Source organism: Stenella coeruleoalba (assembly GCF_951394435.1).
Source record: "Stenella coeruleoalba genome assembly, chromosome: 7".
Lineage (NCBI taxonomy): Eukaryota > Metazoa > Chordata > Mammalia > Artiodactyla > Delphinidae > Stenella > Stenella coeruleoalba.
This window is the reverse complement of record NC_137153.1, coordinates 82887835-82900268: the sequence shown is the minus strand read 5'-3', so window position 1 is coordinate 82900268 and position 12434 is coordinate 82887835. Positions and strand designations below refer to the sequence as shown.

General features: G+C 41.4%; 1 pseudogene across 1 annotated transcript; it reads left to right on the top strand.

The window, feature by feature from the left end:
- The first annotated feature begins 445 nt into the window (after positions 1-445).
- On the top strand, positions 446-11516 carry LOC307188902 (ferritin light chain-like; annotated as a pseudogene). Its single transcript has 3 exons — positions 446-514; positions 3780-3838; positions 10975-11516. The product of its transcript is annotated as a ferritin light chain-like (transcript).
- The last annotated feature ends 918 nt before the right edge of the window (positions 11517-12434 follow it).

The following is a 12434-nucleotide window of genomic DNA, read 5'->3' as shown; positions in this document are numbered from 1 at the left end:
AGCAGCCAATTATTCTAATTTGTTCTGTCTCTAAAGAACAGAATGCGAAATCAACACAAAGCCTGATTATGCTATCTCTTCCAAGGGAAAGATCTGAGAGTTGTCTATTCACTAATGAAGCTCAGTGTGTATTAAGGGTTGACTGAAGCAATCATCAGGAATTTTCATCCCTTAAATTAGTGTTTTCCACCAGATGCACATGTTTCATTTTGGATAATGTATCTTTTAAGTTCAGGATACAGCTGGACAAAAGAAAAAAAGGTAACCAACACAACATTTGCAGTAATAACACAGTAACAGCTATCATCCTTCCCTGAGGAATTCAGCCTACTTTATGGACACAATTTAGTACAAACTCATAAGAAAGCTAACAAAGCCCCAAACCACTTCACAACAGCGTAGAGAGGTAAAGGTCAGAAATTATTACTGCCAGACCCAGCAGACAATGGCACCTACCGGAAAGAGCACAGGACAGGAAAACCTGGAAGCCTGTGTTCCAGTTCCGGTTATTCCTGTAAGCATTAGTACGATCTGAGTGAACTCAGCCTGCCCTGCTTTTTCCGTTTATAAAAACTTACATCATCCTCTCAGTAGAATGAAATACCACATCTGAAAAGTTGCAGATCTCTTTAGGAAAGAAACAAAAATCATGCTTTCCAACCAAAATGGAATAATTCAGTCAATGGAGACTTAATAAAAATCTGCCATAAAGCAACTGTTTTCTTGAAATCTAGCTTTTGTGGTATATTTATTGGGGTAAGGAGTGTAAGCAAATCATAATTAGAGTTACCAATTATTCCAGAAATCAAGGTCATTGAGTTCAGATTCCAAGTATGACCTTGACCCAGGCTTAGAGAGATGTAAGATGTCTCAATACCTCATATCCACCATACATGGGAGAAACCAAGTATGCAGACAGATCCTCTTAGAAATATCCCCTATGTAGTGGTTTTAATACAGGGTCTCAGATTCGTTGCCATTCTTCCCATCCAGATGTGGGCATTTTCCCTTGAATTTAGGCAGGCTTTCCAGGGCTTCAAACAGTAGAGCAGGGGTCAGTAAATTATGGCTGGTGGGCCAAATCTAGGCCTCTACCTGCTTTTAGAAACAAAGCTTTATTGGAACACAGCCATGTTCATTAGTATATGCATTGTTTGTGTCTGTTTTCACATCACAGCAGCAGAGTTGAGTAGTTGCAAAAGAGACTGTATGGCTTGTAAAGCCTAAAATATTGACTGTCTGACACTTTATCGAAAAAAATCTCCAACTTCTGCAACAGAATATACTGAAAGTGACGCTCTGTAATATCTAAGACTAGGTCATAAAAGGTCATGCCGTTTTTGCATGATTCTCTTGGAATGCTTGAACTCTGGACACTCATTCTTGGGATACTCTATCTTGAATCCTAACTACCACGTTATGAGAAGTCCAAGCCACATGGGCAGCCACCTGTAGGCACTCCAGTCAACAGTCCTTGTTGGGCCCAGTCTTCAAGTCATCCCATGTCAGGTGCCAGACATGTGAATTAAAATTATCTAGGGGCTTCCCTGGTGGTGCAGTGGTTGAGAGTCCGCCTGCCGATGCAGGGGAAAGGGGTTCGTGCCCCGGTCCGGGAGGATCCCACATGCCGCGGAGCGGCTAGGCCCGTGAGCCATGGCCACTGAGCCTGCGTGTCCGGAGCCTGTGCTCCACAACAGAAGAGGCCACAACAGTGAGAGGCCCGCGTATCGTCAAAAAAAAAAAAAAAAAAAAATTATCTAGATGATTCCAGCCCCAGCCATTTGAATCCTCATGAGCTGAGGTTCCAGACATCAGTCTTGGAGTAGGGACAAGCCATCTCCTGTGTACTGTTTGAATTGCTGACCCACAGAATCTGTGCACATGTTAAAATTTGTTTATTTCACCACCAAGTTTGGACTTCTTTATTATGTAGCAGTAGGTAACTATAGCACTGTGTCTGTACACAGGAGATCTACATTTCACAGAGCACATATTTTGATGTGAATGTTGACTCAATTTCTGTTATGAGAAGAATGTATACACACATAGAGATATAAAATGTTTATGTATATGTAAATATTATACCTATATAAACTAATCTATATTATCTATAAAATGAGGGGCCTTTGATAATAGCTAACATTTTTTTTCGGTATTTATTATGTTCCAAGAACTGATAAATTCTTGCGTTATGAATTTTCTTTTAACCCTCATAGCAACTCCCTGAGAGAAGTAATGTTATCTCTATTTTATAGATGAGAAAACTGAGGTAAAAACAGATAACATGCTCAAGAGTACTCAACAAGTAAATTTTAGAGTCAAGATTTGAACCCAAGTTCTCAAGTTTTAGATCCCTTACTCTTAGTCACCAAGCTATAGACTGAGGAAGGGGATGAAAGCTGAAGCCATTACCTCATGTTCAAGAAGTCAGACAGAAACGTAGCAGGTATGGTTGAAAGAAGACAGGACTTGGAGTCGTAAATCCAGAGCCTCAGTTATGCAATAAATTCTCCTCTCATCTAGATATAGGTTTGTTTTTAGAAAATGAAGAGCACTGCATATTTTGATTGTTAATTTCTGTACTTAATGATTACCAAAGAATGGAATTTTACCAGGGAGTTATTTTGCAATGGCATAAATTATTGACACAAAATCAAATCTTTATTAAGTCTCCATTGCATCAGAAGTCTTTCCCACTCTTCATTTCTTTTTAATCCCTTTTTTGTCTACTCTTGGCCAAAGCTTGAAGCCTAATTTAACATTTGGAAATAAAATAATGAAACAGTCATACCACAGCAATTCCAATGCCTACTGAAATGGAAGCTCTAAATAATTTTTCAGATAATTTAGGCAATTAAAAATATTTACATCATAGATGCAAAGACAGAAGTTACTTGTGTAATAAAATAACTGGTGAGACAAAACTTTCTGGTCAAGTAGATTTGTTTAAATATGAACACTAATCTGAGTTCTACCCATGCTAAAACCCAGTGACAGGCTGCATACAGCTTCTACAGGGATATTTCAGTGCATTGGATCAAATTCATCCCATAAAATGTGGTATTAGTAGTAGTACTAAAAGACAAGAGGGTGACTGTTTTCTTCGGGACATAGATGAAGACCCCAAGATAGACAATATCAAGGACAAATCATGTGGAATAAGATATTATCTCAGTCCTTGGAACATGTCATCCAGGATAGAACAAGAAATAGATTATCAAATACATGAAGCCAGAGCCAGCAAGCAATGAGTGGTAGACGGTTAAAATAGACAGGTTTTAGAAGTAGAGGCACAGATGTAGAAAACAAACAGGGTTACCAGGGGATTGGGGGGGGAGGGATAAACTGGGAGATTGGGACTGAAATATACACACTACTATATATAAAATAGATAACTAATAAGAACCTGCTGTTCTTATTAGCACAGGGAACTCCACTCAATACTCTGTAATGGCCTATTTGGAAAAGACTCTAAAAAAAAAAAGTGGATATATATATATATATATATATGTATAACTGATTCACTCTGCTGTACACCTGAAACTAACACAACACTGTAAATCAACTATACGCCAATAAATTTTTTTTAAAAAATAGGTTTTAAGAACCACAGTCAGGGAGCAGTGTGGATTGGAAAGACCTGGCAAGAAATATTTCTGCATCCTCAGATAATCCTCCCCAAATTGGCTACTGCAAGGGTGAGCATTTAAGAGATCTTTGACCTAAGGAGGACATGAGATTAACAATCTAACCCAATGTGCACGAATTATTCTCCTCAGTGCTATCAGAAATCAGATGGCATCCTAGAGCAAGGATCAGCAGATCTTTTCCGTAAAGGGTCAGATAGTAAATATTTTGGATTTTGTGTACCATACATCTCTGTTGCAACTGCCCATCTGCTGCTGTAGCACAGAAACAGCCATGCACAGTACGTTAATGAATGAGTGCAGCTGTGTTCAAGCAAAACGTTATTTACAAAACCAGGAGTCAAGTGAGATTTGATCAGTGGGCGAGAGTTTGCTGACCCCAGTTCTGGGTCAGTGTTCACAGCTGAATGAGTCATGAGGCCTTAAGTTCCAGTTCTCATTGTACTACTTTCTACCTGGGTGAACCTGGGTTCATCCTTTTATTTATATGGGCCACTATATTAGTCAAGGTTCTCCAGAAAAACAGAACTAATAGCATGTGTATACAATGTGACCATATATATTGACAAATATAGATCTAGATATTGATAGATATCTATATCTATATTGATATCTATATATAGATAGAGAAAGAGAAAAAGAGAGAGAGATTTTAAACAACTGGTTCACACAATTATAGAGGCTTGGTAAATTCAAAATCTGCAGGTTAGGCATTCTAGAGACTCTAGGAAGCGTCGCAGTTCAATTTCTGTTAAGTCTTCTGGTAGAATTCCTTTTTGCAACAGGGAGGTCAGTCTTTGTTTTATTAAAAGCTTCAACTGATTGGATGAGGCCCGCCCATATTATAGAGGATAATCTGCTTTACTCCAAGTCCACCAATTTAAATATGAATTTCATCCAAAAACATCATCACAGGGACTTTCCTCATGGCACAGTGGTTAAGAATCCGCCTGTCGATGCAGGGGACATAGGTTTGAGCCCTGGTCCAGGAAGATCCCACATGCCGTGGAGCAACTAAGCCCGTGCACCACAACTACTGAGCCCACGTGCCTAGAGCCCACGCTCCACAACAAGAGAAGCTACGGCAATGAGAAGCCTGCGCACTGCAACAAAGAGTAGCCCCCGCTTGCTGCAAATAGAGAAAGCCCACGTGCAACAACGAAGATCCAACGCAGCCAAAAAATATAAAATATAAAAATTTTTTTAAAAACCCAAAACACCATCACAGAAATATCCAGAATAATATTTGACCAAATAACTGGGCATGATGGCCCAGACAAACTGACATGTAAAATTAACCACCTAAGCCATAGTTTTGTCATCTTTTAGTGAGAAATTTGATTTATCTGAACTATTTTGATACCTTCTAGAGATAACATCCTCAGTTTTTCACATGGTAGGCAGCAGAGGGAAAGAGGCCATTTGCCCAGTCAGATGACACCTAGATAAAATTCTGTCTTCTCTCTCCAACCCACAAGGATGAATGCCAAAAATACATCACTTATATCTGCTTTAGCTAACATAGGATAGGTCTGGAACTGACCTATGCTCCCAGTAAGTCCCACGAAATGCTGTTTCGTTAAGGGGAGACTTTACTTGCTAAGATTAGAAGCAAAAGAGGGCGGTGGATGAAAAACTGCCCAGGGATATAAAGTTCATGCAAGGGAGCAGGAGAAAGAATGGGTATCCGAAGATGTGCGCTCTGAGTCAACACTAATTCCACAGCAACAGCTTGTAATTTAGGGAGCCAAACTGCTGGGGGGGTTTCCCCCCTTTTTTTCCCCCCAAAGAGGGACAAATCAAGGATATTGGCAAAAAAGAGCATTAGTTGTAACAGATAAATTCCTTTTTAGAGGTGATCTCTCAAGTGATTTGGCTCAGGGTAGACTATGATTTGGCTGCAAAAACCATAAACTAGGGCCTTTCATTCCAGGTTCCTCCTCAAATACCCATGATAGGTAGAAATTTGGCATCAGTAGTTTCTGAAATCTCCCCAGGTGATTATAATATGCAACCAGGGCTGAGGATCTGGAGATGTAGAGAGAATTTAAATTGAACTTTAAACAGTAAAACAAGCTCTGACTCTACTGGCTGGAGCTAGACAAGGGATACGGATTAGGTGGGATGAGAAGAACATCCCAGGGAGTAAAGAACACCAGGGAGTAAATCAAATGCTTTACACCTGTGCGTAGCTAACTGTTACTCAGATAATTCAGACAATCTTACAGCACCTGAACCCTGAAATGCCTTAGCTCTGTTTAAAAAAAAGTAACTGTTCAAGTAACTGAACTCTGAGAATTATGGAGATCATAAAGAAAAAGAAATCTTATTTTTTGAATTAGTTGATTTCATATATACTGTTTCACTTTCATAATATAAACTAGATATCTTTCCATTTTATATTTGAGGAAACTAAGGCTTTAAAAATCTCAGTAATTTTCTCAAGGTCACTTATTAAGGGTGTGGTAGGCAGCATAATGGCTCTTAAAAATGCCCTCACCCTAATCCCTAGAACCTATTAATATGTTACCTTACATGGAAAAAAGGACTTTGCAGATATGACTGAAGTTATAGACCTTGAGATAGAAAGATTATCCTGGATTATCTCATGGAACAAATCTAACTGCATGAATCCTTAAAAGCAGAAAACCATTCCCAACTGTAGAACGAGAAAGAGAGAGATGTCCTAATAAAAGCAGGATTAGAGAGATGCAACATTTCGGGTTTTGAAGGTGGAGAAAGGGGACTCTGAGTCAAGGACTGCAAGTGACTGCTGGAAGCTGATAAAGTCCAGGGAACAGAAACACCCCTAAGAGCCTTCAGAAAAGAATGTAGCTCTGCCAACACTTTTTTTTTTAAATATCTTTATTCGAGTATAACTGCTTTTCAATGGTTAGTTACTGCTTTATAACAAAATGAATCAGCTATACATATACATATGTCCCCATATCTCCTCCCTCTTGCATGTCCCTCCCACCCTCCCTATCCCACCCCTCTAGGTGGACACAAAGCACCGAGCTGACCTCCCTGTGCTATGCGGCTGCTTCCCACTAGCTATCTATTTTACGTTTGGTAGTGTATATATGTCCATGCCACTCTCTCACTTCGTCCCAGCTTACCCTTCCCCCTCCCTGTGACCTCAAGTCCATTCTCTATGGCTGCATCTTTATTCCTGTCCTGCTCCTAGCTTCTTCAGAACCTTTTTTTTTTTACATTCCACATATATGTGTTAGCATACAGTATTTGTTTTTCTCTTTCTGACTTACTTCACTCTGTATGACAGTCTCTAGGTCCATCCACCTCACTACAAATAACTCAATTTTGTTTCTTTTTATGTCTGAGTAATATTCCATTGTATATATGTGCCACATCTCCTTTATCCATTCATCTGTCGATCCTGCCAACACTTTTACTTTACCCAATTGAGACCAATGTCAGACTTGTAAGGTAATAAATTTACATTGTCTTGAGTCACTAAATTTGTGGTGATTCATATGAAAGCAGTAGAAAACAAATACAGAGGTCCTACAAAAGCCTGTCTATGTATTTATATTTAAGTATTTCTAAAATGAATTTAACCTTGTGATTGACAGCAGCAGCAGCAGCTTCCAAGGGATCCCACCACACACCTGAGGCAAAAGCAGCTTAATACAAAGCAGTGACAGCAGCAGGTCACTGCCCCACAGTTGGGGTAGAGGGGGACTTGATGTACTGTAGCGGCAGCATAGCCTGAAGGGGAACCCATCCTCCTGTGGCACTAGTCCCATCAACACTAGTCTAATCTGCTAGCATCTGCTGTGCCAACAGGCCCAACGTATACAAGCCCTCCAACTCAGTAGCATTAAGTGATCCAGGCTCAGTGTTTCCTGAAACTCGTATCCAATGACACTGGAAAGCTCGGAAAGAGACTGACATAAATACATTTAACTTGTTTTTGACAACAGTGCAAAAGCTATCAAGGAAGAATAGACTTTTCAAAAAAATGGTACTGAAACAGCTGGACATCCCTCGACCAAAAAAAAGTGAACCTTAACCTAAACCTCCACACCTTATACAAAAATTAAATCAAAGTGGATCATAATCTTAAATGCAAAAGCAGGACATTTTTAGAAAAAAACATAGGAGAAAATCTTTGGCATCTAGAACTAAGTTGATAAGTCTTAGACTTTACACCAGAAGTATGATCAATAAAAGCAAAAACTGATAAATTGGATCTCATCAAAATGAGTTAAAAATGCTTCATAGAAGATCCTTTTAAGTGGATGAAAACTAAAATTACACACTGGGAAAACATATTTGAAAATCCCATATGAGACAAATGACCTGTATTTATAATATACAAAGAACCCTCCAAACAACTTTAAAAAATCCAATTAGAAAATAGGCAGAAGACAGGAACAGACATTTCAGGGAAGAGTATATACACATGGCAAATAAGCACGTGAAAAGATGTTCAACATCATTAGCCATTAGGGAAATGCAAATTAAGACCATAATGAGATATCAGAGAAAAACTAAAGTATAGTGACAACATCAAATGCTGGCGAGTACGTGGAAAAATTATATCATATCACTGGTGGGAATATAAAATGGTTTAGCCACTCTGAGAAACAGCTTGACAGTCTCTTTTAACCCTAAAAGTAGATTCACCCTACAACCCAGTAACTGTATTCTTGAGCATTTATCCAAAAGAAACAAAAAATTAAGTTCCCACAGAAACTTACACATAAATGTTCATAGCAGTTTTACTTATAATAGCCCAAAACTGGCAACTACCCAAATGTCTTTCAATGGGTGAATGTTTAAACAAATTGTGATAAAATCTTATGATAGAATACTACTTAGCAACAAAAAGGAACAAATTATTAATATATGCAAAAATTGAAATGAACTTCAAGGGAATGATGCTGAAGGAAAAATTTTAAAAAGCCAATAAATTAATTCATGATTATGTTTACATATTATTCTTAAAATAACAAAACTGTGGAGATGGAGGACAGATTAGAAGTTGCCAAGGGTTAGAGATGGCGGTAGAAGGTACAGTGCGGGAATTTTGTGAGGTTTTTGTGGTCCCAGTACAAATAATACAGCAATCTTGGTTTTAATCCCTAAAGATTTTTAAAAGCAATTCCTAATAAGAGGTGTCCAGATATTTAGCGATGGCAGCAGATTAGAGGTATAGCTCCCCAACATGACAACTTCAAAAGAGATCATACTAACTCAATGCATACGTTAGTTTTAAAAAGGCCAGTTGCAATACTTAAATGGTATATATCTTAACGATATTATTCTGGGTATCCAGCTATACCAGATGGACTAGCAGGATTTTCTGTACATTCAATCTTATTTAAGACAGTAAATCTTATAATAAAACAGTTTAAAAAAAAAGAAAAACAAACCTCAACTACAGTTGGATATTCTCCTAGGAAGACGAGGTTAAAATAAGTAGCAGAGGTTCAAAAGCTTAAGCGGTGGCACCTAAATCTGGCTACACATTAGAATCATCTGAAGCACTTTTTAAAAACCCTCACACCGGGCTTCCCTGGTGGTGCAGTGGTTGGGGAGTCCGCCTGCCGATGCAGGGGACGCGGGTTCGTGCCCCGGTCCGGGAGGATCCCGCGTGCCGCGGAGCGGCTGGGCCCGTGAGCCATGGCCGCTGAGCCTGCGCGTCCGGAGTCTGTGCTCCGCAGCGGGAGAGGCCACAACAGTGAGAGGCCGGCGTACAGCAAAAAAAAAAAAAAAAAAAAAACCCTCACACCAACGGTTGGTCATCCTAGACCAATAAAATCATTTAAAATATCCTCAGACGATGCCAACGTCTAGCCAGAACTGAGGACCAGCGGACTAAGCAGAGGGGACGTTTCTACAAAGATCTCTTAACAATAAGTCCTTTCAACCCAAGAAGGCTAGATGTTGTCCATACTTGCTTAGCTTTAATTAGCACTTGTGACTTGCCCAAAACCTAGATCATGTTTCCCCTAAATTTCATGTTATTCCCTACGTTTTTCAAACCCAGGGCTAAGGGGTTTGCCAGGATGAGATTTCAAGTGCTCACACAGAAGTCCCTGGCAAACCAGGACAGCGGTCACTCTACACTGAAATGTAAAGCATCCTAAATAACCCTGCCACTGCTCCCAGATACCAGTCTGTGCCAACCAGTGGAGAAAAGGCATTCTCCATTACTACCACGGCAAATGCTGCTGTACTTCCCTTGGCTGGTCCCTATCTTTTCCAGGCGCCACTCCCCTTCACCTGCTGGTGGACGCTTTGGCCAGCTGACAATGCAGATATTTTCAAACTTTAAGGTGAATAAAAATCATCTGGAGGGCCTGTTATAACAGAGATCACTGAGCCCCACCAGAGTTGCTGATTCCATAGGGCTGGGACAGGGCCCTAAAACTTGAATATCTGACACATCATCAGGGGACGCTGGTAAAACTGGTCAGGTTGTTACCGAAAGCAGGTTTGTGTGTCTGAAGCACAGTGAGGCCAAACAAACCTAAAGGTTGGAGTCTGGAGCAGAGAAAGGTTTACTGCAAGGTCGAGCAAGGAGAGGGGTGGCCCGTGTTCCAAAACCCCGGGAAATCTCCAAAGGGTTTCAGCAAAGCATTTTTAAAGGCCAGGTGAGGGAGGGGCGTTCCTAGGGCATCTGATCAGCTCGTGCACAATTCTCTGATTGGTTGATGTTGAGGCAATAGGGCAGGTAACATTATCCATCCTCAGGTGCTAGAAGGTCTGGGGGCTATGTGCTCATGATCATCAAGGAGTTAATTTCTTCCATTTGGTGGTGGTTTTTAGCATCTGAAGACTCAAGAAATATGCCTGAGATACTATTATCTGAGTACTTCAGAGAGGAACTACAGCAGAGGATATGGGGGATGGGTCTGTCCTAGGAAGGCCCCAGAGGGTACTGCTTAGTTACAAGGTGACCATACCTTGAGAACCACTGTTCTAGTGGCTGGGAATGTTAAGAAAGCAATGTTAGAATCCCTTCCCAGGTCTAGATTCCAGTATCGCCAGCTATTTTGGTGGGGGGAAGGGTAAGTTTTGTCCTCGGTTGCACTTCTTGTTCATTTATATCAAAGCCTATTTGAGGCAGTGTGCTCGGCGGTCCTGCATATCTTGTCTTTTGCTTCAACAGTGTTTGGAATGAACAGACCCAGGGATGCTCCTTGCTCCAGCCCCCGACCACCCTCCAACCTTTCTTCCAGTCACAACCTTTAGAATCAGCCTCTCAGCTACCCTCAGCCACTCAGCTATCCTCAGCCTCCAGGACAGGCCAACACCGTTTTTTGAGCTTAGCTCCTTATCACTGATCAACCACGAGCTCCCAGATTCGTCAGAATTATTCCACCGTGGTGGAGGCCACCGTCCACCGCCTGTTCAACATGCATCTGTCGACACTTACCTCTCTCTGAGCTTCTATTTCGACAGCAACAATGGGACTCTGGACGGTGTGGGCCACTTTTTTCGCCAATTGGCCGAGGAGAAGTGTGAGGGCGCCCAGCGTCTCTTGAAAATGCGAAACCAGTGCTGTGGCCGCGCCCTCTTCCAGGATGCGTGGAGGCCTTCTCAAGATGAGTGGGGTAAAGCCCAGGACGCTGTGGAAGCCGCCGTTCTCAGGGAGAAGAATCTGAACCAGGCACTATCGGATCTGCGCGCCCTGGGTTGCGCCTGCGCAGACTCCCACCCTACGACTTCCGGGAGAGCTGCTTCCGGGAGGATCAGGTGAAACTCATCAAGAAGATGGGCGACCACCTGACCAACCGCAGCAGGCTGGCTGGTCCGCAGGCTGGGCTGGGCGAGTATCTCTTTGAAAGGCTCACCCTTGAGCACGAACAGGAGTCTCTGAAGTCCTGCGGCCTCTGAGGAGCCCCTCCGGCGTCAGAGCTCTTCCTGAAACCCCACTCTGCAGCCACTGGGCAGCTTTTTAACCGCCCTTGACCCCTCTCCCAAGCCTTGGGCCAAATGGAAACAATAACGCTTTTTGCAGGGGGGAAAAAAAAGCCTATTTGAAACACAAACAGAATAAAGAGGAAAAAGTATATATAGATAGAGAGATACACAGTTCTTTTAACACACAAATTGCCCCACTTTATCTGTATGAAATAAGTTTGTTCCCGTTTTGGGCTGGTTCTCAAGCTTTGCTGCTTGTTTGAATTACCTAAAGAGCTTTTAAAGAAAACATTGGTGTCTGGGTCCCAGCCCCAGAGATTTTCATTTAGTAGATCTAGGGAGGAGCCTGGGCACAGGGAGGTCGCAGAGTTCCCCAGGTGATTCTAATGTGCAGCAAATTTGTGAATCACCTCTTGGCTTCAATCCAGCTAGTGATCAGATGTTAAATCTAAGACACATGGGCTAGTGCGTGAGCTCTGTTGCTAGTTGTATTCCATTTTCTTCCTCCTGGAAGATTCGTGCCAGGGAAAATGATTGATAGTTGTGTTACGAAATGGATTGAAATTTCCAATTAGCTTGAACAGGGGAGGGTGAAAGGGTGAATGCAATAATGTGTATCATTTACGTACTGCCCTATGTGTATGGCTAGAAGCTTTTGCAATTGAGCTCTGCTCCACTCTTCATGCTAATGGTAATGCTTGTCCTCCTAATGCAGCTGTAAACTTTATAAGCCCATAGGTAGACAGCATCACTAAATATTTACCCCTCCCCACTGGCCCACTCTCAAGCTTCACTCCCGTTCCCCAATACACAAATGTACATCAATGCGCTTGAGAGCAATATAAACATATTGGCCTTCAATTCTTCTGCTTTGCAGCTTCCCTCTTATCA